This window comes from Pelobates fuscus, chromosome 1, assembly GCF_036172605.1.
Source record: "Pelobates fuscus isolate aPelFus1 chromosome 1, aPelFus1.pri, whole genome shotgun sequence".
NCBI classification, from domain to species: Eukaryota; Metazoa; Chordata; class Amphibia; order Anura; family Pelobatidae; genus Pelobates; species Pelobates fuscus.
This window is the reverse complement of record NC_086317.1, coordinates 157,986,933-158,013,766: the sequence shown is the minus strand read 5'-3', so window position 1 is coordinate 158,013,766 and position 26,834 is coordinate 157,986,933. Positions and strand designations below refer to the sequence as shown.

The window sequence follows — 26,834 nt, the reverse complement described above, 5'->3', positions numbered from 1 at the left end:
TGTATTAGAGGCAGACCGGGAGCACCTGATAGTGCTGCCCCAGCACATGTGCCCGCTCTGACAGCATGTCAGAGCGAGCACTTGTGCTCTGTATACTTACCTTCCGCCTCCCTGCACTTCCAGGTTCACTGTGAAAAAAAAATAAATAAAAGTAAAATAAAGTAAAATTAAAATCCCACCCCCCTTTACCCATTTTAATAAAAAATTAACCCCTTCCCTGCCAATTGATCACTGACTACAGTGATCAATTGGCAGGGATTACATTTTAATATGATCTGATTATTTTTTTTTAACCCCTGAGGGTTAATTCTTTTTTTTTTTTAACCCTCAGGAGTTAAATTTATTTTATTAATTAATTTAAATATTTTAAAATTATAAATTTAGCTAGCTGGGGAGGGTGGAAGTTAGTGGGGAATTGGGGGATTTAGTGTTAGGCTAACTAGGGGTTAACGTTAAAAAAAGTTTTAAAATAAGCTTTAAAAAGTTAAAAAATCAAGTTAAAAAAAGTTTTAATAACGTTTAAGTAAAAAATGTAAAAAAATAAACCCTTTACCCAGTCCAAATAAAAATTAACCCCTTCCCTGCCAGCCGATCACTGCGTACAGTGATAAAAATACAGATCACAGTATTATACTGTGATCTAATTTTTTTTAACCCCTGACGATTAACTTTTATTTATTTTTTTAACCCTCAGGGGTTAAATTTATTTAATTAACTAATTTAAATATTGTATAATTAAATATTTTGCTAGCTGGGGTGGGTGGGAATTATGGGAAAATGGGGAATTTACTGTTAGTGCTGCTTACTGCTAGTTAGGGGTTAACGGTAAAAAAAAAAGCTTAGAAAAATGTTAAATCTGTAAAAAAAAAGTTTTACGAAAGTTTAGGAAACTTTAAACAAATTAATAAGCAAAACAAAAGTTTAAAAAATAGTTTTAAAAAGTAAAAAAAGTTTTAAAAAGTTAAAAAATAAATTTAATAACGCTCATTACCACTACACCTGGTACAAGCTAGCGGAAAAATGATCCCACGCTAAGGTTCAAAATATGCCTTTTCAAATACCCTGGGATGTCTTCTTTAAGAAATGGTATGGCTTTATGGGGTATTTGGATTAAATAGCCTGGTAAAATACTCTAAAATGGGACATGGGCACAGCGTAAAAAATTAAAGTTTAAAAAAAAAATGGAATGGCTGTGTCCCAAATGTGCCCCTCCGATGTCCACATATACCTGGCAAAGGTACATACGGGGGTATTTTTGTATTCAGCAGACATAGCTGAGCAACATATAAAGTATTATAGAGTGGTGGTACACATAAGGTTTGCAAAATATACTGTGCAAACTCACTTTGTGTGTCAAAAAGGCAAAAAAAACGCTTATTACCACTACACCTGGTACAAGCTAGCGTAAAAATGATCCCACGCTAAGATTCAAAATATGCCTTTTGAAATACCCTGGGATGTCTTCTTTAAGAAATGGTATGCCTTTGTGGGGTAGTTTGAATTATATAGCCTGGTAAAATACTCTAAAATGGGGCATGGGCACAGCGTAAAAATTTAAAGTTTGAAAAAAACTGGAATGCCTATGTCCCAAATGTGCCCCTCCGATGTCCACATATACCTGGCAAAGGTACATACAGGGGTATTTTTGTACTCAGCTGACATAGCTGAGCAACATATGAAGTATTATACAGTCGTAGCACACATAAGGTTTGCAAAATATACTGTGCAAACTCACTTTGTGTGTCAAAAAGGCAGAAAAAACGCTTATTACCACTACACCTGGTACAAGCTAGCGGAAAAATTATCCCACGCTAAGGTTCAAAATATGCCTTTTGAAGTACCCTGGGGTGTCTACTTTAAGAAATGGTAGGCCTTTGTGGGGTAGTTTGAATTTAAAACCTGCAAAGATGCTTGGAAATTGCACATAGGCCCAGCGTCAAAATTCAAAGTTCAGTAAAAACTGATATGGCTTGGTCTCCAATATGGCACTGTAGCTTCACAAAATAGTGCCAAAGACATTCATTGGGGATGTCTTTTTACTCAGAAGACTTAGCTGAGCATAATTTGGAGGTTTTGAACTTAGTGGCACATATGAAATGCCCAGCAAAAATGCAATCCGTATGTAAAAAAATGCCCCAAATTATTTTTTACCACAAACTTTGGCATATATTGGTGAAAAAACGGGGGCATGCTAAGGCACAATATGCACCTTATGATATACCCTGGAGTGTCTACTTTTACAAATGGTAGGCCTTTGTGGTTTTTTTTTGAACAGTCAAACTGTTATAATACTCCAAATGGAAGCATAGGCTCATTAAATCCGTCTCTCAAAATTCTACTGTGAATACTGAAAAGGACAGGTCTCCTATATGGCACTGTAGATTCACGAAATAGTGCCATAGACATACAATGGGGGTGTCCTTTTACTCAGAAGACTTAGCTGAGCATAATTTGGGGGGTTTGAACTTAGTGGCACATATGAAATATACAAAATGCCCAGCAAAAATGCAATCCGTATGTAAAAAATGCACAAAACGGGGGCATGCTAAGGCACAATATGCACCTTATGATATACCCTGGAGTGTCTACCTTTACAAATGGTAGGCCTTTGTGGGGTTTTTTTGAACAGTCAAACTACTATAATACCCCAAATGGAAGCATAGGCTCATTAAATCCGTCTCTCTAAATTCGACTGTGAATACTGAAAAGGACAGGTCTCCTATATGGCACCGTAGCTTCACAAAATAGTGCCAAAGACATACAATGGGGGTACCGTTGTACTCAGCAGAAGTAACTGAACACATAATAAAACTTTGTACAGGAATAGCACACACCAACTTTACAAAATACACATGAGAAGTTCTTTGTTATAAGTTTGTGTGCGAAAACCCTCAAAAAACACAATTTTACTCCAATATTTAGCAGAGGTTGGCGGTAAAATGGCTACGTAGAAAGTGTCAAAACAACCTTAGGTAAATAGCCTGTGGTGTCTACTTTATATAAATATATACTTTTGTGTGGCAATTTTGTTTTCTTTTATGGCTATTAAGCTTACAAGACAAACATACCAAATTCTAAAATCGCTCCACATTAAAAGTTTATTTTACTCCTTGTGCTTTGTGACCTGTAACTACCAAAACAAACCTTAAAATCCCAGACACATTATATATTCTGTAAATCAGAACAACTAAATGAATTTATTTTTAATTACTTGCCTTAACCTGCACTAATTGTGCACACATTATTATTGCAAAAACTGTAAAAAAAATCAAATGTTTTCCTTTTATTTGCATTTTTCTGTATTTTTTAATAATAAATAAGCATTTATGTAAATATATGTTACATCAAATTAAAGCCCTTTCTGTCCTTTAAAAAACGGTATATAATATGCGTCGGTGCAATAAATGAGTAAAATGCAAATTGCAGTTGAACGCAAACAGCAAAAAATGCCGTTGTCATTAAGTGAAAGACAAGCTTCTGAAGCTCTGTCCTTAAGGGGTTAAATGTGATTATTCCTTTTGTGTTTTTGCGTTTTTTGTTCATGACTTTAGCTTTATACTTTAATTATTCTGACCTTTGTTTCCCAACCCGGCTAATTTAACCACTTAGTTATTAGACATGTGCAATTCCTTTCGGTCCGAATATGAATTCGGAAGAATTTCGGGCAATTCGGACATTCGGGTACTTCCGAATGTCCGAAGTGTTGAAGTTCCGAAGTGCTGAAGTGCTCAAGTGCCGAAGTTCCAAAGTGTCAAAGTTCCGAAGCACAGTATTGCCTAAGTACTAATATACTTACCCAGTGAAAGAAGAATATTACATTGAATACAATTTTAAATAAAAAGTATACAAACATAGCCAGGATTCAGCTGTAAGCATTTGCAACACTTACAACAATCAAGTAACATACATTTAAATGCGAACTTGAAACTGCCTTATGAACAACTGCGATTCCTCAGCGTGACCTTCTTGGACTTGCGAACCTTCACCCTGAACTCCCGAAGTGCAGTCAACTGATCCCCAGGCAATCGACACTCTCCTACCACCGAAACAATTTCCAGCCCAAGCAAAGACATGCGGTAGGATTCCCGCGACCGTAAGGTATGTCCACAATGACCTGGCCCAGCCCAGCCCACACAGCAAGCTAACAGGTCCGCGTCGATGTCCTCATTTACCGATGCCCCTTTCAGGTGCGATAAGTTTTGTATCAGACGGAATTTGCCCGCCCCTTTCTAGGGGACCACCCCCCACGGAGACACCCACAGATCCGCTAATGGCGGTGATGTAACGGACCCGCCATCCCCCCAATTGGGCTTCCTCGCGTGACCACTCGCGAACCAATCCCAGATGTTCCCCCACGGACTTGATATTCGACCACCACTTTTCCTGGTCTCTCGACTTTGAATGGAATAGCGAAAACCCCCTCAACAATCCCAGCCATAAAACTAGCGCCTTCATGGGAGGCTTACTGCTCTAGCCACGGCAGCAACACACTGATCGTCACCGGTGCCGCTGCGAGCCGCAAATGCGGGGCTGAAGCCCCGGCGAGTACCCCTCCTGCCTTAGGTTTTCCTTTCTTGACGCGTCAGTTGACACCGTGACTCCCACCGCCTCCGGAACACCCGTATCCAGGCCTACCCGACGGTCCCCAGTTGCATTGACCTTTCTTCTGTCCGGCCAGCACCGCACCTCCTGGGGGCGCGCCGGCAGCCCCCGGAAAGAGCGCATTTCCTGCACCATCATTAGGAACCAGGCACCTTACCCCGAATATGCCTACTAGGATACAAAAGCCCTAAGCCAATTCCCAAAGTCTTTAGTATCTTGTGATACTTCCGCCTTCCCTTTTACCGAACGCACTTAACGAACTTACGTTCGACTATTTCATCCGTTCGTTCATCCGACCACAGGTACAATTAACTTTAGTTTAAAAATCTGTTTTGTATGCTCCATTTAGCCGAACACAGGAGTTCTTTCTCGTTACAGTTCTCCTGTTCATTCGTTTACCGAACACAAGAGGCTACAGTGTTTAAATTCACTAATCTACTGTAATAGTATAATTATGCTTTCACGTATCTAAGCACTCACATTATTTATCCTATATGTATTTATGTGTTTTTATTATATGGCTCTTAAAGTAACCACTGGTTAAATAATATGTGTTTCTAATTTTCCGATATGGTGACATAATTATGGGACCCCTATCTTTTACAGGGTAAATCTTCTTAAAGGCACAGTTTGTCCACTTTCTCTTATAAGTTAAGTTATAAAGTACACCTCCAGGCATTATCATACCCTGCTTAGTCTATTGTACTTTCCCTTATGTATTAGTCTTATACGCATCTAAGGTCTCCACTAAGGTCTTTTCACCAGGCTCATTACAGACCATAAGCACAATTTTAAAAAACCTCTGTTCCTTAAAATTCCTTATATACTGGTTCCTTACACTTAGTCTGCATATGTTTTTTAGGTTTTTTACTGTATCAGGTAAAAAGGTTTACCAGTTCTCTTTTCCCTTGAGGCCTCATTCAGCCTCCACAGCCTCATTCAGCCTCCCCACCTCCCAAGTGGGTTCTAAACTTCAAACGGGCCAGATCTGTGTTTCCTCACTGTGATTATTTCATCAATCACACAAACCTACACCACCTTGCTTCTACTTATACTTTTCTTCAAGCAAAGCTCCAAGAAGAGTTTCCTAGTATCCCTCATTTCTGTAACAGGTAAGAAGGTTTACCATTTTACGTTTTCCCTTGAGGTCTCATTCAGCCTCCACGGTCTCATACAGCCCCCCACCTCCCAAAGTAGGTTCTAAACTTCAAAACGTACCTGGTCTAAGATTCCTCACAAATGTCAACAACAATCTCATTATCATAATCCACCGTATTACTACCATATTTAACGGTACATGTTTTTGTAATTCAGTTCTACATATAATTACTTAGACCTGCGTCATTATTGCAGCTCGCCAAGTCCTACGCCATCGACAATATACAGGCTACCTGGTTCCCTGCATTACAGTATCAGGTATTGGTAATCTTACTCAGTACGTTTACGTTTCTTCTTAAGGCCTCACTTCGCCTTCGTTTTATTCAAAAATATTCACATTTGTGGGAATCCAACGGCTTGTCTCTAATTTACGGACCTACGTTCAGGTCCCTCAGCTTACCCAAGTTCTTACGTTACAGTATCTCTGATACACACCTACCCATACAACTTTTTTTTTTTCTTTTCTTTTTTTTTTAATTCTTTATTTTTGTAGTGCTTAAGGTTACATACTCGCGTGTATCGCCACGACAGCTGATACAGGCCAGTGGAATAACAAGGAATTAACATTTGCATGGCGGTCATAAACAGCACATTTTTTGTTCTTAAAGAAAAACAGGCTGGTTAAAGATGTCTGTCATATTCAGTTCGATAGAGCTGGTAGCTATAAACAGTAGATTAGACATTTTGAGGATCTGAAAAGCTTACAACGGGTAATATAAGTTGTGCAGGTTGCAAGAGAACACTAAGGATCTAGTGTATCATTTCCAAGTTATTAAACATAAGTGGGCTAGTCTGACCGACTACTAGTGTCTATTATGTGGAGTATCGTTCGAGTGTTGGGGTCGACAGTTGGGTCACCTATCAAGTCGCCTTGGGGTTGCGAGTCTGTCCAGGGTGTAGGTCAACAAGATAAGTGGGCATGGTGTGTCGTTTGTAGGTGGTTACTTTCGAATTTTAATATTAGATTCCCTACTTGTCTAGATATAGTCTCGTGTCATTAACGTGGGTGCAAGTAGGGTTAGAGGTTGCGGTATTTTATGTGCAGGGTATTATATCTTAAGCGGGTAGTGAGACCTATTTTGTGAGAAGCGGTCTCTGATGGTATATTACCCCTAATCAAGGGGGTGGCGGGGGTGGGGGGGGGGTGCGTTAGTGTGTCGGTATGTTTCGTAGGCCTAGAGCCTTGTCTCATCCTGTACCTGTCAGGACTGGAGTTACAGACATAAAATTTAAACCTAAAATTAAAACAAAAAAACAGGAAAGAACACAGAACATTTAGTCCCATAGTCCATAGGCCATATTGCTGGTTAGAGCAGTGTGTGGAAGGGTTGAAAAGTACACTGTTCCCAGCAATGTCGGCCCAGTAGCATAGGCCCTTGTGGTCACTCTGGCTGCTGTTGTCAAGGTTGTGAACTCGGTGGTGTCCTTTCTCGTGGGATGAACGGCATGCTGGTGGCTGGGTCTCCCATCCCATGCTGTGACTCTGGTGTTAAGTTGGCAGGTAGATCTGGTAGGCCAAGTTTCTTCAGGAGAGCTGGTGCCTCTTCGCCCGATGTTACCGTGTGGGTGAGATCGTTGTGGGGGATTAGCAGGGATCTTCGTGGTCCCCATCTGTATGGCACTCCGAGGGTGCGTAGATGGCTTGTGAGGTGTGACAGTGTCCTGCGCCATTGTAACGTGGCCCGGGTAAGATCTTGGTAGAACGACAACTGGGTCGTTTCAAAGGTTAGGGGGGTTTTACCTCTGGTTGCCGCCAGGAGTTGGGTTTTATCGTGGGTGGAGGTGCATCGCAATATTACATCTCTGGTGGGCATGTTTGGTGTCTTGGAGGAAGCCGGGAGCCTGTATACGCCGTCCAGTCCGAATTTTCAATTAACTGCCGGCGGTAAGATGGTGGCTAAGAGTCTGCAGATGTAGTGCGGCAGTTTGACGGCCTGGATCTCTGCAGGTATTCCCCGTATTTTTACGTGATTTCGCCTGGCTCAGTCCTCCAGGGCGGACATTTGCAGCGTTAAGTTGTGCTGTGAGGCTTGCAATTGGTGCACGGCGTCTTGCATGTTCACCATGCCAGCTTGGAGGTGTGTGATGTCTTGTTCAGTGGTTTGGACTCGCACCGTGACATTGTGCATGTCGGTTTTCAGGTGTCCCACATCAACAGCCAACGTTTTTTGTATGTCTTTTACCCAGTTTTGAAAGTCCTGTTTAGTGGCAAAATTAGAGTCTCCCATTGCTGCATTCGTTACCGGCATTGTGAGTGCTGTGTCAGTTTGGGTTGAGGAGTGGGCCGGTGAGTGGGATGGCGTTTGGACCATGGCGGTAGTTTTGGGCAGCGCTTGCCGCTGGAGCAAAGTTCCAATATCCTGTGCTGTAGAGGAGCCCGTGTGAGCTTTCTGTGTGCGTTTCCCCATGGGTTCGGGAGTCTCCGGCCTGTATGGGTCAAAATCGTTTTCCGGATCGGAATCACCCTGTAGGTAGGTGCCGCCGAGTAGCTGCTCGAGGCCGTGTAAGCTTGGTGCGTAGTAGGCCTTAGGCCTGCGTTTTGCACTCCCTGACTTTGGAGTGTACCGGAAAGGCATCTTTTCGAACCACACACCGAACTTGGTGTGTGGACCTGAACACAGTTCTGATGTGCTGTGGTTCGGATGTCGGGTATTTTCCAAGATTTTGGCGGATTTTGATTATCAAGGTGGGAGCCCGCTGTTATGGCGTCCACTCAGCTTCAGGTCCCGGCCCCGCCCCCCCCCCCCCATACAAAATTTTTACACTCATGCCTCATGCCTCATACACGGAGGTTCAGCCCCACGACCAAATCATAGTTAGCTACCTTGCTCGCCCTTCTTTAGGGGTACAGTTAGGGCTTCCCAAGTCACGGCCACACGTTTTGAATCTCTTACGGTCACCGAGAGGCCGTCACCCTGCCACCAAGTTCAAGTGACCACAAAATTCCCTCCACCCAAATCATAGGTAGAGCCTCTCTCCGCCACTTGGCACTAGCAGGGCCTCACCTGTCACTTGGTTCTAGAAAAAAATTTTCGCTTCGGCACTAGCTAGCGGGCCAGTTCTCAGAAGGTCTCATCCACACCTCTAAGACACATTACTTATCCAAATCATTATTTCTTTTTCAGAATGTCACGAGACTCCATCCCAATAATCGGTCTGCTTTTGGACGAAATACCCAGCACGCCAGTCAGGCCTGGGTCTTCAAAGGAATCCCTCACCCCTTCTACCCTCAGTTACCTGGGACACTGGTACATTCCAAAAATGTCAGCAGAGCTCAGTCACAGGGGTATCCCATCTCCAGCCACTACCAGTAAGGCAGGACTACACAGGCTCACAACGGCTCAGGCCAACGTCCCCAGGCCCGGTTCACAAGGGCCATCAGCTTACTCCTCAGATTCCAATCAGGAGACCCCGGTCGCTATCCCGGCCGGCCTCCAAACGATCAACAGGCTGATAAGTGGAATCGGCTATAGCCACACCAGGTGTCTCATTAAGCCCCGCAGGCCCTCACCTGGCGATCTCGGTCATACAGTCTGACTTACCCCTCATTTCCCTCCCCGTCCCCCACCATCCACTACACCATTCACTGGTGTCCACTACACAACTGCTGACACTTTGCACGTTCTCAGTTTAAAGTTTTTTTTCAGGCACCCCATACGATCCACTACAAACCATCCAAGATACCACCATTCCATGAGCTAATCTTGGACTAAGCACACAATTTCACCACGTACAGGTGTGCACGCTTCACGCAGTTTCATGACTACTCTATCACTCACGCCAGGGCCTTGTATATTGTGCATATCACAATTAGAGTTTGCTTGAATCAAAACTTTTGCAGTTACAATATGTTGTTGTTTTTTTTTTTTTGCCTCTTTCTCCAAACCTACAAATCAAGCATCTTACTTAAACCTCCTATGCTGTCACACCGCTTTATGTCTCCAAGGTCAACCACACACTATCAGTCCTAATCCACTACTCCACGTCTAAACCTTCCATTAAGGTGCTTGGGGGCGGGGCCTGTGCTGGGGAAGCTGCTGAAAATACCTAGCACCATTCCAGCTCCTCTGTCCTGCATTCCCTCTGGCTGTAACAGACTTTTACAGTCCGAGGGAATATCATTTAAGCACATGGCCAGCAAGTTGACGGCAATTTGGGGAGCACAGCATGATGTAGAGGGGGCCATGACCACCTCTGCCCCCCCCCCCCCAGCGACGTCACTGGAGAGGTATAAGCTACACCTTGCTGATGAAGCCCAAAGTGCTAGTCTGGGGTTGCTGTATCTCTCATGCAGATGTAATCCGCTGGCATTCCAGATCTGGAGTGCCCTTGGTGGCAAAATCAGTCTGACATGCAAATGGTATAGGTTATCTCTGTAATGGCACAAGTGAGCAGAAACTATTTGAAGCTGAGCAGGGATTTTTCAAAGGACGGGTTATTGATGTTTCTCTGAGCATTTGCCCATGCTCAGAGTTCTCATATTTACTGTCTTTGCTTCAATACATTTTGAGGTAACCTCACCAGAATGTGTTTAACCAAAGGGATGCGAGTACTAAACAGTAAGACTTCTGGAACATGATTTATACACCAACACTGCTTAATTAAGCTGAAGTTGTTTGTGCGTATAGTGTCCCTTTAATCCTTCTTTGGCCTAGAGGGACAGATTCCCACATTAAAATGGAGGCCGTGAAACAGAGCCGTCTTAACGCATGGGCCCACAAGCATAAGGGCCCATTTGTAGGGTTGCCAACTTTTCAATATATTGATCATACTGACCAGTCTACACACAGCTAATACCGTATTCGACCATAGGGAGTGGATAAAGGGGGGCAGCACACACGTTAGGGACCTCCAAGATGCATGCAAATTACTGCCGTTCCCTATACTTCAGGAGAATGAAGTTTTAATTTACCCCCTAGGCTGGTATTCTCGTACCTACAACTCAAACCCATGCTAGCTAACCAAACACCCACCACAGATTGGTTTGAGGTGGCCTGTGTGACTCAAAAGCCAAGGAGGGGAACAATCTCCAAGTGTTATACTCTCCTCAATGTGGGCACCCCGGTAATACTAGACAGATTTAGCGAAGCCTGGCATGCGGACATAGGGAGACAGTTCGATGCAACCCAGTGGTTGAAAGCACTCACAGCACACAAGGGGAAGACAACATGTACAACACACCTAGAGTTATTGCGGAAAATAAATTACAGATGGTATATGGTGCCAGTCAGACTGGCAAAGATTTACCCGGGAACACCATCCCTATGCTGAAGGTGTGGGGAGGCAGAGGGTATGATGTACTACATATGGTGGTCCTGCAGGGTGCTCCAACCGTACTGGGGTATGGTAGAAAACATCATTGCCAGGGTCACGAATACCGAGATCACTCTCACGCCAGAAATGAGTATTTTACTCATAAACTTGGACAGTATACATGGTAGTGAGGCAATGCTGGTTTTCCGCCCGTTGGTAGCAGCGCTGACACTCAAAGCAAGAGGCTGGAAATCGACAATTGCACCATCAAAACAAGTCATAAAGAGACAAATCACCACTAACTTATCATATGGACAGGTAGCCAGGAAAGCTCACACAAACCAACAACGATTTGAGGAGGCAAAAACTAGGTGGGACAGGTTCAACGCTACCCTAAGGGAGATGGACACAGACATGACTACAAGTCCCTGAAACAGTTCCCAGTAAGGAGATAAGGTACCAAAGGCCCCTCAGGACGGTCAGGCGCTCAGTATCTCAAGACACTCAGTAGTTCCAGGGAGTCGGTGGAACCAGACAATGATAAACATTCAGATACACTGTACAGTAAAATACTGGTAGGACGTATGTACATGCCAAACTCGCATCCCCTTACACCCCGCCTCTTCTCCCCACCAGTTGTTTTTCCCCCCTCCCCAGATCCCAGCCCGGGAGGCACTGAGGGCGCTACACACATGACGGACATACAGCAGATTGACCGAAAAGGCGGTAACCAATGAATGGATAGACGCGAACTTAATCGCAAGGTGTGCAAAAGTGTAATGGTTACAAGTATAATAGTTACAACTGTGAACGATCTCAAATATATTAGACAATATGTACAGGAGGACACTTTGTGCAACTGTAATATTGGAAAACGTACTTGATGTTCTTATGTGACTCTCCTCCCTCCCCTCTTCCTTTCTGTACCCCAAGTTTGAACTGGAATTTTTTTTTTGTCAAATTGAAAAAAATATATATGTTATTCCGGAAGATTTATTCAGAACCTTCAAATACTCTTTATTAAGGTGTTTAGGTGGACTATTCACCTCAGTATTGACATCCTGAAGACTTCAAGCTTATTATAAAGAAATTCACTGCAAAAAAATTAGCAAAAGTTTGTGTTGAATACTTGATTATTATTAAATAATTCATAGTAATTTCATACTGGGCCATCTCCGTCTGTACAGTTTACCAACGGAGTACCATTTTTATGTTGGATTTTTTCTTTTCCAACTTCAAGGTTCATGTTATATTGTCCAAATGTTTGTGTGGATAAATCTCTGCTATACAGCATGTTTTTAAGGTTTAATCGCTATTATGTTGGAGGCAGGGCCGGATTAAGAGCCCAGTGGGCCTGGTGCTGACAATTATGATGGGCCTAATTACGGAATCTTATTGACCAAAAACACTAAAACAGTCATACCTCCCAATTCTGCAGGCTGTCCAACTAAGGGCATACTATGCAGGCAGCACCCTGAGCTTGACAAAGATGCGTCAAATGATATTCCTACTCCACACTTTCTAAGGACTGTCCCCTAGCACTCACATGTCCACTTGTCTCCTTACCTTCTTACTAGCAGGCAGAAGTTCCTGGTAAATAGTCTGAGACAGAGAAAAGGTGTATGTAGTGAGTGTAGAAGAAAGGGGACATGCCACAGTGCTAGAGAGACCAGCGTCTGCATTACCTAAACTAATTTTATTTTCAGCCAGTCCACACAAGTTTTGTTCCCATACATCCCTCTTAAGCTTCCAAACTTAAAGGGACACTATAGTCACCATAACAACTACAGCTTATTGTATTTGTTCTTGTAAGTAGAATCATTCCATTCAGGCCTTTGGCAGTAAACACTGTCTTTTCAGAGAAAATAACTCCACTGGCCACTCCTTAGATGGCTTCTAGAGGTGCTTCCTGGGGCAGTACTGCCTAGTGTGCAGCACTGCCATTCAGTGTCTCCACCCTCTGCATGCAGACACTGAACTTTCCTCATACAGATACATTGATTCAATTTATCTTTATGAGGAGATGCTGATTAGCCAGGGCTATGTTGGACTTGTGCTGGCTCTGCCCCTGATCTGCCTAGTTGACAGTCTCAGCCAATCCTATGGGGAAGTATTGTAATTTGCTCAGACCACCACTTCTAATGATGTCAGCAGACAGTCAGTTCAGAGGCAGAGCCAGCAGCTGCAGACTTGAATACAAGTTATATTTTACTATACTTAGGGAGGCAAGAAGGGGCCAGGGTGGGGGTTTTAACATAATAGGGTCAGAAATAGATGATTGTGTTCCTGACCCTATAGTGCTCCTTTAAGCAAGAGTATGTGAAGAGTAGTTAGGGTTGCCACCTTTCTTGGAAAAAAATACCAGCCTTAATCATTTGTATAATCACAAGGAGTGACATCAGAGAAAATTCTGTAAAATCACCAACAAACTACTCACAGTTTGATTCTGCTGTATAGATGGATTGCCTCCAGTGTCTCAGTCTCGCAAGTCACTCAGTCCCCTAGTCTCCCAGTGTCAGTGTCCCCATGTCGCCCAGTCCCCTAGTCTCCCAGTGTCTCAGTGTCCCCATTTCTCCCAGTGTCCCAATGTCTCAGTGTGTCCCCATGTCACTAGGATACTGGGGACACAGAGACCTGGGGACACAGACATTTAGGGAAACTGGGAGAAATGGGGACACGGAGACACTAGGGACACGTGCACTGGGAGACATGGGGACACTGAAACATTTGTGGACACTAAGACACTAGGGACACAGAGACATGGGGACAGTGGGAGACTATGGGACAGTGGGAGACTAGGGGACACTGGCTGGGAGACTGACACTTGGGGACACTGGGAGACATGGGGACAGTTGTGGACATATACATGGGGACATATAGGGACACTAGGCACACTGAGAGACATGGGACACAGACACTGGGAGACTTGGGGACACTGAAACACTAGCGACACTGGGAGAAATGGGGACATAGTGTCTCCGTGTCCCAATGTCTCCCAATGTCCCTATGTCTCACAGCATCCCCATGTGTCTCAGCATCCCCATGTGTCCAAGTGTCCCCTAGTGTCTCAGTGTCCCCATGTTTTCCAGTGTCCCCACGTGTCTCAGTGTTTCCAGGTCTCCCAGTGTCTGTGTCCCCATGTGTCCTAGTGTATCAGTGTCCCCTAGTGTCTGTGTCCCATTTGTCCCCTAGTGTCTGTGTCCCCTAGTGTCTCAGTGTCCCTGCTGCCTTTCACCCCATCCCTCTCTTACCTGAGCTGTAGAGCTGCTGTCTGGACTCTGTGCTGTGTTGCTGCTCCCCCACGGATCAGTAAGTAGTAGAGAGAGGCAGGGATATGCTGTAACTTCCTATCCCTGTCTCTCTCCACACACAGTGACCCCTACTGGCCGGTGCTGGTATTGCAGCGTAATCTCCATTTATTCTGAGAAAAATACCTGGATTTGTATTGCCGGTATTACTGCAATACTGGCACGGCCAGGCAGCCTCAAATACCAGTCATGTGGCAAACCACCAAAATACCAGTCAGGTGGCAAACCTAAGAGTAGTGTGTAAAAAAAAAAAAAAAAAAAAAAAAAAAAAGAGGATTTTTTTTTTTTTAATTATTTTTTTTAAATGGGCCTATTCCATGGGCCTGGGCCTGGAGCTGCAGCTCCATCAGCCCCTATGTTAATCCGGCCCTGGTTGGAGGAACTAATACATATAAACTTGATTTTAACGATAATTTACATTTTTATTCCTGTGAGTGGTTGTGTCCCTACTTTGCCCAGGGGGCCTATAATGCTGTTAATATGGCCTTGCAGTGAAAGTGATGACCTGCTCTAAAGTAGGTGGTGACTGACACCCTCCCCTGGAAGGAAGACCATGCAGACTGCATCTGAAGCTCTCTCTGTATGCTTCTAGGCTCGCCTCTCCTCCTGCATTATGAAATCTGTCAGGCAGATTGACCTGCTAGTCAGATTTCACAATGTAGTACAGGTCTCTGGGACATAGCCACAATACACGTGACAGTCCTGGCAATCGAGATTCCTGACACCTATGTTCCTGTCAGTTGGTGTACACAATTCTGGATAATAGTGCTAAACTTTCAACAATCGCTTTGATAAATGCTCCTGCTGACTGTTTAACAGCTGCTAAGCGCAGTTATTTTATGTGTGTTTACCTCTTTAAATATGATTTGTAATGATATTAGAATGCAGAGGGTTAAAGCACACTAACATTCCTGATGTACCTGTTCATTCTGCAGGATTGAACGTTGCACTGGAAACACCTGATTGGCAGATATAACCTGTAAGCCACGCCCTTCCATGATCAGCTTCAGAGTAAGTTAGGAAGGGAGGAGAAACAGGTGGATTTTTTCCCCTCTAACCTGGGCAGCAGCATTAGGAAGTTCTCAGAGGGCACAGAGGTTACCAGGGGGGTGGGGGGAAAGTAACATTTTGTATCTTTGTATTCCGGTGGGGGAATTTAAAACTCCCTTTAACCTTCGTTTATATTACTTCCTTTGGAATTCTGGATATACAGCTGAGAAGGTGAGTTAATTACCTGTACTGACTTGTGACTGGCTGTAGCCCTTGTACAGTGATCAAGATAGACAATATGGCTAATGGAGAAATGGAGTTTCAGTTATGTTGCTCGTTTGTTGAAATCTCTAAATGTAGAGACCTTCACGCTTTCCTCTTACTGTCTTGTAATATACTGTTCCTACAGTGCAACGTGATATGATCTAATCAGTATTCGCTTAAGAATTGTTAAATAACTGTAGGAAGTTAAGCTGTTTTTATCAGTGACCGTAAAAAGCACAAAAGTAAAAATTAAAAAGTCAGTAAGTCAAGTCAGGATTTCAACAGTGTGTTCGAAGTGCTCCAGTAACAAAGGTAAGAATCATTACAGAAGTTAAAATACTTTCGTGGCCCACCTACTAGTACTACCATATCATATGGTAATAATTCGATTTAACCAGTGAATTGTCACAGGCTGTTAAACTCGCCGCAAACCAAATACTTAATGGGTTATTGCCATTGATCATTTTACCTTTACACGTTAAAGCTCATTCTAAGGCAATACGTTAGTTAGTTCCCCTAAATCTTCTCTTTTGCATAAGAAAATATATATATTTTTTATTTTTTCCCTAGCCATATGTGGAAATGCAAGTCTAATGCTAAAACATGTTATGTTAAATTATGCTTGGTTTCTAAATATATATATATATATATATATATATATATATATATATATATATTTTTTTTTTATTTTTTTTTTAATCCTAATACTCTTTGCACTTCAAAGTTAAATGTAACATTTTCTCTTTTTGTTAATATATTATAATCATTAGTTACTGTAGTGTACCAGTGCTGTATTATCTTTAACCCTGCTAATAAAGTGAAAGATATGTGATATTCATCCATTTTATAGTAGTTGAAGCTGACAGTCTATGTCAGGGGTTCTCAACCCAGTCCTCAGGACCCCCTACCAGTCCAGGATTTAGGGATTACCTGGGTGTGTCTAAGGTGTTTAGGAAAAAAAACACCTTAGACTCTCTCTTAGACACACTCAGTTAATCCCTAAGTCCTGGACTGGTAGGGGGTCCTTGAGGACTAGGTTGAGAACCCCTGGTCTATGTAAGGAATCGGTGGAATCCTAAACCCTATAATTTTCCTTAAACTGCATAACAACCATCTGTCTGAAAGCCAATGTACTAGGTGACTTTAGTCAGTAGATTTTGTTACTGTGTTGGTTTTGAGCACTTGAATACTACAGAGGAACAAGCTAGGCTAGACAATAACCGTGTGTCTCTTTTATTCACTATACATTGAATTATATGGACTAAAACCAAACTGCAAAATTTAAGCAACGATAACTAAATTTGAAGGGGGGAAATCTCTAACTCTGTGTACTTTAGCTTTTTGTATTTTAACTTTTTGAGTTTTATTCACTACAGTTTTGTTCAGTAAATGAAACCCTGTGTGTAGATTAACCATATGCGTACCAGAGGGCTAGAAATGTCTTTGGAGTTTATATTCTAAACCGTGAATTGAATGTAGAATTGTAAGATCACCAAACTGTGTCTGTTGCATTATAGTTTGAGATGTTGAGCCTACATTTTGATTTTCAGTTTTCAATACCAATCACCTGTATTGTGAGTCAATCAATGTTATTCATTAAAGGGAGAATTGACATAAATTCAACGTAAATTTCCAAATTTAGGCCAAAATACCAAACTTAAAAAAAAAAAAAAAAAAAAAAAATCTCCAAGTCAATTCTGTTCTCTTTTTTTTGTCTATAATGGCCTTAAATTTAAATTCCTGGCAATTCTCATTTTAGTGAATAACCCTGAATGAATTATTACCACATTGTGCTCTTGCAGTGTCATAATGTAAGAATCCATAGTGTTTATTGTGACGTTGAAAGGGAAACTCCAATTGATGTCACTTTATATTACTATGTGGTTGGTTTGCATTAAAAATAAAAAATAAATAAATGCAAAGGCTTGTGTTGGTTAATGCTCCCCATTCTGTATTCCTTAATTGAATTTTACCTTTGATTTACAGAGACCATGCTGTTATCAATTTTAAAGTTTATTAATATATACTCTTATATATTTTATAGATGACGGTGTGATTTTCTTGTAATTTTGTTAAAGCCTAATATGGTTATGTAACATGAGCAGTATGCATTTAGTTTTTTTTCCTTTTTAAAATGTCCGTTGCTCCTTTTTGTAAGTAGCCTTAGTATAATTTCACAAGCTGCATTTTATTTAAACCCCAAGACCAACAGCTTTACACAAGTCACTAAATACATAGGACTAGACCTGAGACATTTTCAAAATAGCCATCTGCCTAAACTATATAAAAGGGTGTACATTGTACAGCGCTGCTGAATTTGTTGGTGTTATATAAATAATAACATGAAGAATTTCACTCCCACAATTTTCTGATATGTGTAAAGGTGAGTCTGGAGCATAGACCTTTGTTGATTAATAAGAGAGCAATACATGAGTTAGATTTATTTATGGCACAGATACACAGATCTGAATTGCTCTTTCTCATGCACTTCTCTTTATTGTCTGCAGAAGGCAGTGGACTGGCCCCTTCTGTCTCTTTATAGAAGTTGATGACGAACTCACAAAGGCCTTTGATATCTATCTAACCTTATGAGAATATGCCAAACTATAAATGGAGTAGCCAACTCTGGCAACAAGATACCAGTTACTTTAGCTAAAATCTAAAACCGTTGCAGCATTTTTATTACTTCGATTTTGTTTTTCCCCTTTCTTTAAATGTACCAGATTTCTTTTAATATTCCCTTTTAATTGGGGTATTGCTTTAACATGGCATGTATGGTATGTGTGTTCGTGCCTAAAAGTAAACTCTTGAGATAATAATCTTGCAGAGATGTTGGTAAAAGTCAACTGGCATTTTCCAGTTTTAGTGAAGATCTGAAGATCGGAATTTGAATTATTCACTTGGTGATTTTCTGAACTTCTTTCATTTTTTTTTTTTTTTTTTTTTAATGTAACTAAGCACCACAAATTTTAAGGAGAAAGTAGCATACTTTGGAAGGGATCTATGTAGAGTACTTGTCATTATAGCCAAGGCCTCGATTTAATATTTATGTCTCTAATTTCACTGCTTACTAAATATTCTGTATGAGTTGGCACACAGTGGCAAATCCATACGCTCTAAAATAGGGTGTCATGCTCATCAGCTATGGAGAGCTTTATAAACGTGAATTAAAACTTAAAAAATGATGTATTGACATCTTAAGGTATTGATTTTGGCCAGTTGAAATATGTTTTCATTGGTTTGTAATAGAAAACTGTCAGACACAAAATGGGCAAATTATGCATGCACTCTTTGCTCAAAAACAACCACAATGGTTATGGTGCACAGAGGTGAAGCGAGGTCATTTAGGTGCCTGGGGGCAAATCTTTTATTTGCAACCCCACAACTATTTTACGCCCCAGACAAATTGCAGGTCCCTGGCATAGGATATTTTATTATATTTAAAGCAATAATAAATGTCTAGAGCTCTATTCATGTTCATATCAACATTTATTTTATTTTTTCCTAGATTTTGCAAATTCACCTTTTACGGGATTACCTAAATTTAAGGCTAAAATAGCCAAATTGCAAATATTCTCCGGTCATCTGCAGGCTGTAGTAGTTTTGGTGCTTGCAGATTTTCTTGAAGATGTTTTTTTTTTTTTTTTTATTTTTTTTTTTAAACATATTAGAAATTACAATGCAGTTTCTTTTTCACAACTTCCTAGGGCCACAGGGGTAGTCACTGCAGTGAGAATTGTCTGGAATTCAAGATTATTCTAGCTTCAGTGACCGAATAATCTAAATTTTATTAAAGACAGGAGACTAATATCTGCTTTAACCTTCTTTACTGAACCTCCCTGCAGCAAAGAAACCATTTAACATCTAGTGAAAAAAATCAACCAATCAGAACCATCTTAGAATATATTAGTCTGTGAAGCTCCTCCCAACTCCTCTTTCTTGATGCAGCCAATCAAAGCGTAGTAAACCATTGGAATAGTAGTCTGTAAAATCAAGAACTGGCCCATGTAAACTAATCTTCACACTAAAAAAAAGGATATCGTGAAAGTATAGTCACTTGGATGTGTGTATGTGTGTATGTGTGTATGTGTGTATGTGTGTATGTGTGTATGTGTGTATGTGTGTATGTGTGTATGTGTGTATGTATTCATTCCTAACTAGATAAATTAAGTCACATAGTTGGATCAAGCAGACCTTGGAATCCCAACATAAACATTCCTACAAGAAGACCTATCAAAAATCTCAGATGGAAGTATTTGGGATGGGAAAATATTCACCTCCTGTCATTTTATGGCAAGACAGAAGGCATCATGTTTGCTGTTTAAAGGGACACTATAGTCACCTGAACAACTTTAGCTTAATGAAGCAGTTTTGGTGTATAGAACATGCCCCTGCAGCCTCACTGCTCAATCCTCTGCCATTTAGGAGTTAAATCCCTTTGTTTATGAACCCTAGTCACACCTCCCTGCATGTGACTTGCACAGCCTTCCATAAACACTTCCTGTAAAGAGAGCCCTATTTAGGCTCTCTTTATTGCAAGTTCTGTTTAATTAAAATTTTCTTATCCCCTGCTATGTTAATAGCTTGCTAGACCCTGCAAGAGCCTCCTGTATGTGATTAAAGTTCAATTTAGAGATTGAGATACAATTATTTAAGGTAAATTACATCTGTTTGAAAGTGAAACCAGTTTTTTTTTTTCATGCAGGCTGTGTCAATCATAGCCAGGGGAGGTGTGGCTAGGGCTGCATAAACAGAAACAAAGTGATTTAACTCCTAAATGACAGTAAATTGAGCAGTGAAATTACAGGGGAATGATCTATATACTAAAACTGCTTTATTTAGGTGACTATAGTGTTCCTTTAACGCGTGGAAACCGTGGGAAAAAACATGGGACGACTGTCAAAAATAAAAGGTGCGGAAGATGGAATGTCCGCAAGGGATCCCCCGGCCATAAAGGCAGACGAGGCGGCAGCGCCTCTGACTGAGTGCGCTCCAAAAGACGAATCTGTGTCAGCCAAAGTAAGAAGCCACTTAATCCAGCTGGCAATCATGGGACAAGACACTGATTTGTGTGGTCATACATAGGAGACAAACAGGGGGGGCCCGTAGGAGTACGAAAAGGGGTCATAGAAGAAATGTATTGGTAAACACAACGAGCAACAAGAGCGAAGGTCTGTCTGGAAAGTAAGGGTAACTAATCATAGTGGGATTAGTTTTAGTGCGAGAAATGTTGAAATGTGTAACTTGAGTGAAAATAATAGCATGGAAGTCAAAAACTTGAATATCAGATACTTCTGAATGAGACTAGGCAGAGAAGAACAGTTAACTTGGCTGACAGTTGTCAAAGAGAAAGTGTTTCGTTAGGAGGCCACGCTTCCAAGAATGAATAAACATGAGCAACATCCAAAAATTTAGTGTATCTAGGTGCCGGAGGCAGAGCTAGACGAATGCCTCACAATAGTCTACAGATGGATGGATGTTTGCCCACTGCAGTATTATCAATACAGATCGCAAGAGGCTGGTAGCAATATTGGGTAATCCACTGACATCGCCAAGAGATTGGGGAACCATGGTTGGGCCCGCCATAATCGGGTTACTAACATTATCTTTTTTTTTTTTTTTTTTTTGTCAATCTTTCTTTTATTTAAGGCATATATGATGGGGTACAAAAGAAAAAATATGGGAAACGTACCAGAGAGTTACATCAAAGGGTAGTTACATCGGTATTGGCAAAACAGTACAGTTTCAGAATATTGATGCCTCATTTTTTAAATTTTTACGTTAAACATAAGCTAAACCATTGCTTATAAGTATCTTGTATGCTATATTATGCTTTTCTGGGCTTTAATCGTGTTCGTCAGGGATGGCTACAAGTGTAGATGTTAGTGATTTACAGGAAACAAGCTTGGCCTAGTTATGGGGTACATACATCAGAAGTACAGTGTAGTACATGCTTAAATTGTTAACATCTTAGGTGATTGAAGGGTAGTAGACCATAGGTAGTGTGTAGAAACAAGAAAAAAATATAACATGGTGTGCATCATTATTTATCGACATATGTAGCTTAATTTGTGGTGTCTAGAGTAAGACAGTCCTCTCGGCCTGTCAGGCCACTGTGGAAAGTCCAGGGTTAACCAATGCCCTGGGCTGGTGGAGCGTAGAAGTTGGCATGAAGTGCAGCTAGTCGGTGGCAGGGCAATATAGCTCTGTGAACGGATTCCGCATCTCTGCAGGGCAGTGAGCTTCCCCAGCCCCAGGTTTGTGCATCTCAGTTCCTTGTAGAGCCCTGTCTGTTCCCCGTCCAGGATAAACCGAGGGTCTGGGTGGTGCACGCCATTTCCTGAGGGTGATCCTCCGCTCTCGTGAGCTATTCTTAGAGGCACAGTGTTGAATGCCTGTTCCAGCGGTCTCCCGACAGTGTGGTTTCGGAGCTCGGGGACCATTTCGTCGTGCTGGTTGGGTGGCGAGCTCCCGTGGGGGAGAGACGCCCGAGGGTGTTGGTCCCGAGATGGGCTGCTGCTTGGGGAGAGGTCGGCTCTTTGCTCTTCCGGAATCGTGGTACTGTGGCTTTCGTCGGGCCGACCATCTCCTCTTTCCCGCCCTTCGTGCTGCAATAGGGCCTCGTTTGGGAGCTGCGGGTGGCTGCTCGGTATCTCGTGTGGCTGTTGCCGGAGGAGCCCCCTCACAGGAGTCCCCGTGGTGGGCGAGCTTTTCCCAGAAGGCCGCAAACAAGCGATCCAGTCGCTCAGTCAGCGAGGGCCGTGAAGAGCCGAGTGTGGAGTAACGCGTGGCATCCGCCATATTGCGTATTCTGGTCCTATGGTGCGGTGAGTCAGTACCTGTGTTCTGGTTTGCCCCGCAGTCTGTGGTTGCCGGGATGTCCCTCACCGGCAGGGGGGGGGGGAAGGGAATATGCCTTGTAGGCTACCGGGTGTGCACGCTGCAGTCAGCAAAGGGATCGGCCGCCTCCCCTGCGCCGTCTGTGCACTCCTCCTGTAGGCCTTGGGTCTTTCTCTCGTTTAAGCCGCCGGTTGCCGTCTTATATTCTGCAGCTGGGTGATGCCGTGCCAGTCTCCCGTCTTTGGGGCTTGTGGGTAGTCGATTTTGGGGGACTATTTCCCTCGATTAGTACTTTAACAGAGGTTTTGGCACGGAGCACACTTGATGTGCGACCGGTCGGCTTGGCTGCTAGGCTCCGCCCCCCCTAACATTATCTTAACACCCACAGTCTTGAGATGATTATGTGTGCATGGAATCATGGAGAACGGACAGAAGGCATAAACTCCGATCATTGGCCATGATTGAAGGAAGGCATTGACTGCCAGAGAGGTCAGATCTGGTAACCAGCTGTAGAAAGTGTCTGTTTGGCGATTCAGACAAGTAGCGAACAGGTCTACGATGAATGGACCCTGAAGTAGATGGAGACAATAAAAAAACAAACACATGGGTCTAGTTGCCAGTCGCTGGAGTCTCTCTCCAGTACCAAGAGAACAATCTTCCATAAAGTTTTTGAAACCGGCCAGATATTCCGCACTGTCTAGACAAAACTGGTATTGTTCTTTTGTGAGGTCCGAGAGCAACTTGGAACGGGATCCTCGTAGGCGATTCACGTACTGAACAGTTGAAATATTGTACATTTGGAGCACTAGGGAACAGTTGTAAGCGTCCTTTGCAAAACTGCGAATCGCAAAAAAAAAGTACCCGCACAATATTAGTCTACTACTTGTAGGTGATAGCGTGACATTGAACCCTAGTTTAAAGGGTCGAACTCACATATAGTGGACTTGGCATGCAATAATTTAGGCATTTTTGCCTGGGCTTTGCCTTTACCGGCAGAAGCACTGTCACCCTTCTGGTGCTTACGTTGGCTCTCCTCGTGATCCGTCTGGAGTCATCAGAATATAATAGAGTCATGGTTGCCGTAGGGGCTGACAAAGTTTGCTCACGAAACGCTGCTAAGGCCTTGAGGATAGAATCTGCAATTGCAGCTGGAAGCCATGCTTTACATTCTGCTGACACTGCGGTGTCTGGCTGTTCAGACATGCTGAAAAGATATAGGTATAAATATAAAAAAATGTATAACTTGCTATTTTATTAAGTGTGGTGACCTACCACACTTATTAGAATAGCACGTTATAAATGGGGAGGGGGGGGGGGGGGAATTGTTACGTACTACTAAAAACACAGAGGCTGTGGACTTATGTTGGGGTTCACCCAGAGAAAATATATATATTGGTACCTAAAGGCAGGTTTGAATTAATAAACCACAGTATAATGGCAGGTAGACTGCCAGTGAATCAATGACAGGTGTAAACCTGTATTCTCAGTATAAACCAGGGGTCACCCAGGAAAAAAAATAATAATAATAAGGCACGAGGGGGTCACCCTCAAATATGAGGCACCCTCAGAGAGAGAGCTGTAAAACTGGGGAAGCCTGCAAGAAAAAACAAATTGGGCTAAAGTTAAGCAACTATTTAGTAAAATAACAAGTTGGAAATATGTACTCCTCAAACATAGAGCAGTAGACCAATTGCAGTAAAAAAATACTTGCGTTTAGTGGAGAAATCAGAGTTAAACGAAAGCTGAAATTACCGACCAGAAAAACTATCAACAGTTCAAAAAGCGTGCAAAACGATCAAACCGCCAAACAAAATGGCCACCGGCATGAAGGAGGGAGGTGGGGTTGCGCGCCTATGTTATGCCGTCAAAAGTGCGGTAAGGATATCAGAGCTCAAGTGTATCAGATACACTCGAGCCGCAGCCATAAATAAAAGACGCAGCCAAGAATAAAAACTTTACACCTCAAATTAGGTTAAATAGAAACGAAAAAAAAAAAAACACTTGGGGGACATTGTGAGGATTGAGCACCGACCAGAGAAGGGCTGGTCCTAAAAGGGGTAAAATCCAAAGGATAAACCTACAAATTACTTCAGATAAACCGTGTGGGGAAAAAACTATGTTTATAGAAAATTTTAAAAAAGGAAAAACATTTGTATATTATATAACCAAATGATGTTGCATACAATAAATATAGGACTATAATTGGGATTGACTCACCTGGGAGGCAAGCGGCAAAGAAAGAGGAGCTTCAGACATATTCTAAGATGTGTTCTGATTGGTTGTTTTTTTTCTTTACTATGTTTAACTGTTTCTTTGCTGCTGGTAGATTTAAGTAAAGGAGGTTAATAAAGCAAATCTGAAGCCTCCTGTCTTGCCATTAAATTCAAAGTGAACTTTAAATTGAAGGTCAAAGTAGCTGAACTGGAAGCATATCTTATTTGGAGAATTATTCCAGGTTGGCTTATTTTGGCCTTAGATTTGAAATTCACTTTAATTTCGCACTACAGCAAATAACCCTGCTGGTGTTTGTTTTTGACATTTCAAATATGGTGCACAAGGAGATCACATGTGATTTTTGAGAACTACTACAGTATATCAATTCAACATGTGTTTTGTACCCAAATAGCTTTGAAGGTGTGATTCTTTCTGAAATTTAAATATTAAACAACAACTGTCATCTCCCATTGGAGTGGTCTGGGTGCCAACTCCCACTACTCATAATCCTAGAGGGCACTTCCTGGATTATAGCACAAAAATCCTGTGCTAGAGCGTCGCTGGACGTCCTCACGCTGTGTGGGATCAGTCCCGCCCACCGGCCGACGCAATCACAGGGAGGAGCAGTGCGGAGGAAGAAGCAGCGACGTGGGACATCGTCGCTGCCTCTGGTAAGTTACTGAAGGGGCTTTCACCCCTTCAGCAACTGGGGATTGAGGGGTGGGAGGGAAAGGGGACCTGCAGTGCCATGAAAACTGATTGTTTTCCTGGCACTGGAGTTTCCCTTTAAAAAGTGTATGCAAAAAAGCAAAAGCCCTCATTCATACCATTGAAGTATGACAGGACCCTTCAGCCATACTCATGCAATTTGGGTAGACTGTATTTTAAAACGGAAAATAATCTCTCTAGACTTCCCTGCCTTTGTGCAGGGAGTGAAGCAGTGAAGACCAATTTTTTTTTTTTTTTTTTTTTATGAAGTATATGGGGGGGGGGGGGGGGGGAATAGTTACTTTCAAAACTTGATAAAAGGATTATATTAAAAATAGTTTTTAGTTGACAGCTGTCCTTTAAGTAAATATTTGCCTCATACAAAACTCCAAAGAGCGTATAAGGTGGTATTTTTATTTTCTTTCAGACAAGTTTACAGTGACTTCAGTAGACTGAAAGCCTCTCCCAAGCTGCACACGTAATGTTTACTAACTAAATGTGAAACAGACTTTTTAATCCGTTTAAATGTCAGACGTGCGTCAAATGCATGCATCTCTAACTTTGTAATCATCTGCCCGTATTGTGGCTGCTGACACCTCATAATCAGAATAATGATAGTGTTATGATGATGCTGACAGAAACCAGTCTGCATCATGGCCAATAAATTGCCTTGTATCCAATAGTATCCAGAATAACAGCCGCAAATATGTCATTTTTGATGCTCCATATATTTAGTTTCCTTCAAACTGCCTCAAGTCATGGAGTCTGATAACCTTCTTTATCTCCTTCAATTTTAAAGTCATAGCAAATACAACACAAACGTGGAGTTCATTATTGAATTTTTATTTTTTCTGTACTCTATGGAGTTTATTCAGTCCCCACTATATTTAATAGTTAACTGAAAAAACTATTTGAAAATATGATTTATAGTCAGAACTGTTTTTAGGTAAAATTTAGCATTTCAGATTTCAGCCCAAAGTTTACTAAATAAACTCTGGTTTGGTATAGATTACAGACCAATTTTAATGGAAAATTTCAGCAGTAATCTAAAAAGTGGAATACGGTACGTGTGTTTAAAAAACAAACAAAAAAAAAAAACCCTGCATAACTTGCTCAGTCTGTGTCAAATTGCCATTGAAAAAAAGTTTAGAATTTTGTGAGCTTTCAAAACAATGACTACAGTTATCTGATTGATGTTGGAAGACAGTATGTGATTATTTTCAATGGGCGGTTGATTTTAAAGGAACACGCCTCCGTTCCTGCTCTCCTACGGCAGATGGGAATAGGTGCTCGAGCGCCTATTTAGGTGTTAAAAGGATCAAGTGAAAAAGTGCTGTAAGAAGGCTAAGCCCCTAAACAATTTCATGTCAACAAAGTTGTTTTGATGGGTGTAGTGCCACTTTCAAAATAGTCTATAAATATTTGTATGAAACTAAACTCATGGTATTTAAGCAGTATGAGTAGTTTGTTAGCTGCTATCTATATTTGAAAGTTTGT

The 26,834-nt window shown here is 42.0% G+C and overlaps 1 protein-coding gene across 1 annotated transcript in view; it reads left to right on the top strand.

Annotated features, from left to right (window-relative positions):
- The first annotated feature begins 15,359 nt into the window (after positions 1-15,359).
- Positions 15,360-26,834, top strand: part of C1H1orf116 (chromosome 1 C1orf116 homolog) — a 61,087-nt gene continuing 49,612 nt past the window's right edge. Inside the window, exon 1 of the mRNA XM_063451176.1 lies at positions 15,360-15,542. The gene's annotated coding sequence lies outside the window, so the exon portion shown is untranslated. The remainder of the gene's footprint in view (positions 15,543-26,834) is intronic.